This window comes from Camelus bactrianus, chromosome 35 (assembly GCF_048773025.1).
Source record: "Camelus bactrianus isolate YW-2024 breed Bactrian camel chromosome 35, ASM4877302v1, whole genome shotgun sequence".
Lineage (NCBI taxonomy): Eukaryota > Metazoa > Chordata > Mammalia > Artiodactyla > Camelidae > Camelus > Camelus bactrianus.
The window spans coordinates 2,390,000-2,398,687 of NC_133573.1; positions in this window are offsets into that span (position 1 = coordinate 2,390,000).

Genomic DNA, 8,688 nt, shown 5'->3' on the forward strand with positions numbered 1-8,688 from the left:
CAAGGTAGACTGTCGGCAATTAGGCAAATCAGGACGATGAGGAAAAAGTGGTCAGAAAGGAAGGCCTTTCACAAGCTTTACCAGCTGCTAAGGATGCCACGCGCACCCAACCGAGGCAGCAGCAGCAAACCTGAGGCCTGCTCTCCTGGCCCTAAGTCCCAGGTGAATTCCGAGACACGAGTAACACTTGAAATAGGTTCCCTGTGGGTCCAAAAAAGTCCAAAAAAAGCGCAGTTAAAAGGCCACTCTGCCCGGGGGGGGGGGGGGGGACTGAGGCCCCGGGCATGGCTCTCGGGGCTGTGCCCGTGATTCACGCAGGCTCGAAGTGACACCACCTCCCGCCTCCTGCTGTGGGTGCCAATCTCTGAAACAATGTCACTCAGGAAACAGGAAACGGGAATGTTTGAAGAAAAAATAGTATTTCTTTAGAGAAGAAGCTCCAAATAAGAGGAAACGGAGGTAGCACAGGCCTCTCCTCATTGACTGATAAGAAGTGTTCTTCTGAAACACCCGCGTCGCTCACCCATCTTCCGCGAGGCCATTCTTTACCTCAGAGTAAAGAGGGTTTCAAATATTTAACAAATGCAGCTAATTATTCAAAAAGAGCTGCATCTCTAACACAAGGCCTGAGAGAATCATTTTTAAACATTCCTTTGTTTCCAACATGCATCCCAAGAAGGTGAAACAGCACACGGGTTCGGGGAGAGGAGAAAACCCCAGCCTTCTTTCCAGGCCTGCACTCCACTCAGGAAATAAGTTAACTATTAAGCTAGTTCCGTTTTTAAAAAGCAAATGTGACCGTGCCTTCTTTATGCCAAATGCATGCTTTCCTTGGGGGAAGAGGCGTCATTCTGTTTGAGGAACTGTTTGCTTGAGCTCAGAACTGCCCCCGGGCACGGTGTTACTGATAAATTCATTTTCTTAATAATCACCACTTCGCGTTTGCAGCGTATCACAGGAGTCCGTGGGTAAGCCTCACAATGCCAGGGCACCACATCCGCGTCGTCCAGAAAAGGCAACCTTATTCTGATGGGTTAACTCTTGCATCCGAAGCCGCAAAGGAATTTGACGAGACTTCTCGCCGGAAACACCGCAACTGAGGTCACTTGCAGCCTGCAACACTTTAAGATTCCGATGCTTATCTGCATGGATTTGCATGTACTTAGGGCACCTCCATGCAGAGAATAAAGGCCACTTCCTGATGGGCGGGTAACGGTGCTGGCCTCCCCCTCCATTCACTTCCTGGTGGCAGCGGGGACGGCGGAGGTCCCTGACTGCAGATCCGCGTCACTAAACCTGCACTGTGCTTTCTTTTCTCCCTTTTCACTGTTGAGGGCTGGTTGGTGGATTGGTTGCTTTGGGGCTGGTTCTTGCTGTTCGGTTGTGTGTGTCTTGGGGGTTTATTTGCACAGGGGGAGGGAAGAAAGTGGACGGCAGCTGAGATGAGGTGAGGAAACGCGTGGCGTCCGGCGGCACGATGCTCAGGCACCTGTCTGGTGTTTGAGTAAAGACAGACCACACCAGCTAAAGAAAGACCTGGTTTAGCAAAAAGACAAACTTACTCTTCTGAGCCCGCCCAGTGGGCTGGCGTGTCCGTGTCCACGTCGGGGGCCCAGGACGGCATGAACAGTCCCATCCAGCCTTGTGGGCCCGGAGCCCTGTCCTTTGTCTGCTGACTAGCTGCTCTACTCATTGGCCAATCTGCTGACTGCGTGTGCCTTCTGGTGACCCTCCCTATAGCTCCCAGCACTCCAGGCGAACCAGAGCTCTCCAGGGGAAAGACGAAAACCAGTCACTTGACCCCAGGAAGCAGAATGGTCTTTTCTGTTTAAAAGTATGGGTACTTACTTGACGTCGTTTCAGCACAAGGCGATGGGGGCGGTTGGGAGGTAAGGGGGGGGGAGAGGCTGGATGAAGGCTTTGGGGATCCAGCATCAGGGTGGGTGCAGAGAAGCACGTACCATTCAGGAAGCAGAGTGAGCCCCAAACTGTGGGTGCTGTGGACGGCACGTAAAACCCACGGCAAGTCAGCGTTTGCAGAGAGCACAGAGCCCAGGGGCACACTCTGTAAGACCATCCTTGTCTCACTCTCCGTGTACGTGGTGATTTGCCTGATTTAAGCAAAATCGCGAGTTGCGTTAATACTCCTCAACTCATGGAATTTGATGTTCATTAGAATCCATGGTTTATTTGCCAAGATGTGTGGCAAACGGCCAAAGAAGGGATAACTCTAACTACAACTCAGCGGGGAAAGGAGTAATTTTCCCTCGACCAAAACTTTTCAAATAAAAAAAAATTGGATTTTGAATGTGGAAATAATTCCAAGACTCTTTAAATTGCAATTATTCTGAAACTCTCTGTAGGCTCTGCTGCTCTCTGTTTTCTTGGCACATAGTGTTTTGTTCTCATGTATTTCAATTAAGGTTACTTCATCATTAGTCTGGTAAAAAGTGCTATTTTGATTCAATTTTCCCTAAAAATCAGGATATGGTTTTTATATGTTTACAAACATACATGCAGGGTTGGAGGAGAGGTGGAGAGATGGAACAGAGACTGAAGAAGGAGGGAGAAAGAAAGATGGCAGCCCACAGACAGACAGAGGGGCGTGAGGGTCAGGCTCTAGGACCAACAGACTGAATCGTCTTCAAGCCTCAGCTAACTCTGAGAACTGTACTTTGTGTACCACTGGCATGGGGGGGGGGGTGGAAACAAGCCCTTTTTTCCGGGACAAGTCTCAAGACCGCCCGTGTGTATAAACGACACATCTCGGGGATGTGAGAGACCAACTCAGGGTCAGACTCTTACAAACCTCCAGGGCCCTTTTCAAGGCAGACAAGCCCAAAGGAGGGGACAGTGTTTTTGTGGAGACTTAAATACCTCTTCAGAATCACAGAAAACTGCGGGTGTATCCATGTTAAATGTCTTAGCATTTATCCAGAGGCAGAAGAGGCAGCTTCTGCCTCTGTGTCTCGGTTAAAAATCCTGCTGCAGTTACACATCTGTCAAAACTCGTCAGGTTGCACGTCTGAAACATGTGTAGTCCACTGTGCAAGAGCCTTAGCGCCGTAAAGGTGTTAAATACATAAATAAAAATCTTGCTGCAGACAGTGAAAGAAGGGCCGGCAGGTGCCCCCCCCCCCAGCCCAGGCTCCGCACACCACGCCCGCTCCCTCCCCTCTCGGCTTTTCTCACCCTCCCCGCCTCTCAGATTTTATCCTCACTCCAAGGCCGCCTCCCTACACACCTCCCTCTGAAGCCATCCTCCCATCAAAGGAAACTCTCCTCTCTTCCCACGTCCGACATCCGAGATCACACAGTGCTTGTACCAACTCGTACCAAACGTTTGTCCCTTAATCACACGCAGTCTCAACCTTTCTGCAAATAAAGCCCTGGGTCTCCGTCTAGACTGCAAATTCCTTGAAGAAAGGCAGGATAAGTTCTCGCCCTCCCTCTGCGACTGGCCTCCCTCCCCCCCCCCCCGGGAGGGGCGGCATTCAGCAGGGCTTTGTGTACCTGGCTGGAGCTTAACAGATACCTCAGGACTAGACGAACCCATGCACAAGTGAATCAGCACAGCAAACGCAACTGTGGTGCAAAAGCAGATAGTAAGAAGCAGGGTTCTTTAACAGGCTAAGTGGTTTGTGAGTGGACACAGGAGAGTCCTGGCTCAGGGTGAGAGCGCAGACCTAGGACAGGACCCACGGTCAAGCCTGGATCCCCATTGTGAATTTGCCCCCCGGAGAGGCGCTGTGGAGTGACTCTGGGGGAGTGGCGGGCAGCCTCCGCAGCCCCAGAAGCCCGCGGACGGGGCCCGCCGCAGGGAGACGGAGTGGGCTAGGTGGGCGGCCGGAGTCGGGTAAGAGCCGATGCAGAGATTTAGAGCACAGAGTTTGGAAGCTGATGCAGAAACGGAATGAGTGGCCTGTGTGAACTTCTGTTCAGTTTTGCTGTGAACCTAAAACTAATCTAAAAATTGAAGTGTTAAACAACAAAGTTCATTAACTTTTAAAAAATGAAATCATAACTATTCTCCAACCTCAAAAGTGCCGAAGTTCACAGTGTCATTCTCCATCAGAGCAGTCGTAACACGACTGGGATTTGTCTAGATTCAGAACGTTGTAAATTCAAATTATCCTGCATTTAGAATTCTAAAACCACTGGCACCTATTGGTGTGCCAGGAGTGAGAGCGGGAAGCCAGCCCTTCCACACGCCCCAAAGTTATGAGAGTCTGGAACGCGGAGATGTGGAGGCCCCGCCCCCGGCAGCAGTGGGTGCATCGGACAGCACCGCCCCTGCCCCAAAGCCAAAGGGGAACTGTTTACAAATGAGGACGCCTACCAGCTTTGTGGTCCACACCGCGGATGTGACTTTAAAGGCACAGCTGTGGCTGCTGTTGCTGCTGCTGCTGCTGCTGAGCAGACACAACTGCCACATCACGGCCTGACCCAGAGATGCCCCCGGCTTGTCGCAGGCAGGGCCCCCTTGCCCCACCGTGCACACGGGGGAGTGGCACTTCCATCTCTCGAGTATTCTTTGTCTGCGCACGCAAAGGAAAGGCAAGAGCGGCCACCCTGATGACAGAAGGGAAACCCGCCTTCCGCTTTTGATGTGCTACTTCAGGCAGGTGCGGTTCGGGCCCAACTCATGTAGCTGCCCAGGTCTTCGCACCATGAACTGGCGTCTGCGCGAGACTCAGCGCAGAGGGTCCCGCAAACGGCGCTGTTTCTGCGGTGGCGGCACCTACGGAGTTCAAGGTAAAGCGTGTATTTTACACGGTGGACCAAGGCGAAGGCAAGAGCATTTTAATCCAGTCTATAATATAGAGCTGGGCTCTCCAGGCAGTAACTAATGTCAAAAATTGGTTCTAAATTCATGAGAAAGATTTCATCCTAGGAAAATTCACCTATGCTATGTTCAGCCGGTGTGGAAAACGATCACCGTTGTCTAACTTCATTGGTGAGATGCGTCAATCCCGTCTAGGGAGGGGTGGCTCCGTGAGGCTTACGCTAAGGGCAGTCTATGTGCGCTTGCTTTCTCGGCTAATGGTGACGTGTATATACGTCTAATGCTGCAAAGTTTAGGTCTGCTTTAAACATCTCGACTTTAAACCAGACAGCGTCAGGAGCAAGCGGGGAAATGGCATCCAGTTTATGTTAGATGCGTTTGTTAAGCCCGGACGATATGCCAGGTGCTGCGTTAAGCGCTGAAAATAAGGACAGCCACGGCCTGAAGACAGTTCCTGGTCTGAACGTGTGATTTCCTAAACTGAGATCTTTGGGAAATCATGATCAACACAAAACAACTTTTTCTTAATTCACTTTTCTTCAACAAAACTCTCACTGAAGAGAAGGCATGTGGATTAAAGGAGGTGAAGATACTGCATTTCCCAATAGGTGATGCTGATAAAAGTGTGAGCACTGCCGGACTGTGCAGTGCTCAGGGACCGCCCCGGGCCTGCGCGCTGGCCGTGCTGGCACACTGTCCCTGACCCTTCGCCTGTGAGTTCGCTGCCACGTTGGCGGTGGGGCCCTACGCTGGCCACTTCCTCTGCAGCCGTTTCCCTGTGAATAAAGCTTCTACTTACAAGGAGGCTGGTGGCATTTAGGAACCTCTGGGCGGCAGCTTTCTCCACACAGGTTATTTATCAAAGAGGAGTTAGAGCCGTGACCTAGGGATCCCTCCCGCTTCACGTTAAGCCAGGTAAGAAGACGACGGTTCTCCCGTCTCCACCGGCAGGTGGCTGGTTTCTTCCTCGTGCTCCAAGTAAGAGATGAAAACGAGAGTCTGAAATGAATCTCTGCTCCTTCTGCTTCTCCTGAGGAGGCTCCCTCCTGTCTTTCTGGGACCTGTGCTCTGAGATGAAGAAGTCAGTGGGTGAGCTGAGAGCAGACTGACACCACGTAAGAAAGGATCTCTGAACTCAAAGACGGACACACTGAACATTTCCAAGTCAAAACACTGAAAAATGAAAAAAACTGGACAGAGCATAAGAGGCTCTGGAATAACTCTGTAACACAGGTAACTGGAGTCCCAGAAAGAGAGACGAGCGAGGATGGACAGAATACACAGCAGCCAGAATTGGTTTCAAAATTCATGACCCAAGATGAGCAAACCCAAGCAGGACTTAAACAAAAGAAGAAGAAACAAAACGCGCAGAGGCGCTTCATGATCAAATTGCTGGAACTCGGACGAAAACAATGCAGAACGGTGCAATGACGTCTGCAATGTGCTTAAAGAAAGTTCTGTCCACTTACAATTCCACGTCAGTGACAATGTCCTTCAAAGTCCCAGGAGAGCCCAGCCAACACGCTTCAACCGTCCTAAATCTGACAGCACCCCTCCTGTGATCGCACGTCGGTCTCAGTTTCCCACAACGGAATCGTTTCTAAGACCTTCAACTGCGGTGAATCACTCCCTCCCCACAGCAGTCTTTTCTTAAGCACGCTCATTTTCTGTTCTCACCGCACTGGTCTCTCTACTGATCCTTCACCATGAACATAAATAGTCTTCAGATATTTCCGTCGTGAAATACAAAAGAAGAGCACACCTGGTGCTGTGTCTCCTGGCTACAACCCCTTCTTACCATCTCTCAGAGCCAGGCTCTTCAGAGGGACACCTGCATGCATGCGCTGGCACCCTGCGCCTGGTCTGTGCATCCGAGGGCAGCGTGACATCCTCCCACACACCATCAGCCTCCCCGCTACCACCCCTGATGGCACCTTGTCAACTGAGCAGGTGTTCTCCAGAAGAATCCTCCTAACCTTCCAGCAGCACTGACCCCTGCTGACCACTCTTCTAGGAATTTTCTCCTCCTTCGGCTGCCTTCCTGCATCCCTGACCGATCTCTTTCAGTTTCCTTTGTAATATTTACTTTCCTTTGTATCATTTTCCCCCCCTCCCAAGTGTTGTGGGTCCAGGAGTGCGATGCCTGCTCTAATATCAATACTTTAACAGGGCTGGTAATAAAGGATCGTGCATCATTTGTCTGCACATGAGTGTCTGAACGTAGTAATGATAGGAAACAAAGATGACGCTTTCTGCTGCAGTGCATGCCAGCAAGTCACAAGGGAGAGTGACTTAACTTTGAAAATGATGATTCTCTAAATTTTGAGAAAGGAGAGAAGTTAAAAAAAAAAAAAAGCTGTGCACTTTTGCTTTCTCAGTCACTGTAATCATAACAAAAATTCTAGTTTCTATGTAAATTAAAAGTTTTTCCTACTGTCAGTTACAAACTGTTATTCAATCCCTATGTTTTTGAGCATCCTTCAAAGTGACATTGGAATTCCTTCAATCTTATCTTGTTGTTTGCTTGTACCAACTTATATTAAAATATTAGTCTCCACAGCCTACCTATGAAGAAAACAGCCACCTACAAAGAAATTTATTCCAACTTATGGTGCTTTGCTACCTGTTTTACAGCAGCATGACTGTTCTGTCTGAGCCTATGATGTAGGAATGTGTTTTTTTCAGTTATCTGTTGCCACAAAAACGCTGCATAATAAAAAATCACAAGCATCAGTGGCCGACAAAAGGAAGCGTCCACTCCACCCACAAGTCAGAGGCGGGCCGGGCGGTTCTGCTGCATCACCGCAGGGTCTGCGCTCTGACACGGCAGACAAACGTGGTCACTGGGGGGAAGCGGTGGGGAGGGACACATGGGGGGTTCGAGATGTGCAGATACTAACTACTGTACTTAAAATGGATAGAAAAACAAATTTCTTCTGTAGAGCACAGGAAACCATATTCAATATCTTGTAGTAACCTATAAAGAAAAAAGAATATGAAAAGTCTGTATGTGCATGACTGGAACAAGATGCTGGACACCAGACATTGGCACATTGTAACTGACTGTACTTCAATTTAAAAAAAAGGATGGATTGACTGGGGGCTGGCTATTCCTGGGTGGTCTCCGCTTCCCTCCAGTGGACTGGCCCAGGCTCCTTCTCATCGCGGGGGCAGGGGAAGGGTACCAGGGTGGTTGGGCACCTGCCCCGGGATGCTCCGACTAAAGGAGGAGGGAGTCAGGTGCTGAGGTGATGACATCATTCGATGACACCCGCACAAACCTGGTTGAGCCTCGCCTCCTCCCACGGACACCCCAGAACTGCAACTCCAGACAGAGTGAACATCTCTGAGAAAGACCAGAAGACTAACAGAAAAGATTTTCCAACATAAAGGATAAGAAGAAAAAGCCACATTGAGGTGGGGGTGCAGAGAGGTAGTCTGGCCAGTCCCCCTCCCCAGCGCAGGGACCCACAGGCGGGGGGCGCATCACAGCTGCGTGCAGCCTCCCCAAGGAGCAAGGCGTCCAAGCGCCACGTCAGGCTCCCCAGCCCGAGGACCTGCGCCAGAGGACGAGGCCCCTAACGTCCAGCTTTGGGAACCGGCGGGGCTCACGTCTAGGAGAGCGGGAGGGCTGTAGGAAACTGAGACTTCGCTCTCCAAGTCTGCGTGCAAAACCTCAGTTGCTCTGAGTCCTGGCACCGAGGCAGCGGTTTGTAAAGTGCCTGGGTGGTGCGTGAAGGGGAACTCATGGGCTAATTTTTGGGTATGTGCCCAAGAGGAGTGGATCTGTGAGGGTACAGAATTGCTGATGGACACCACTTTTGGGGGGCAGTTTTTTGCTCATCTTCTAGCTACCCTGGCACTGGGGGTGCCATTTCTGACTCTCCCGTCTGCCTTACTAG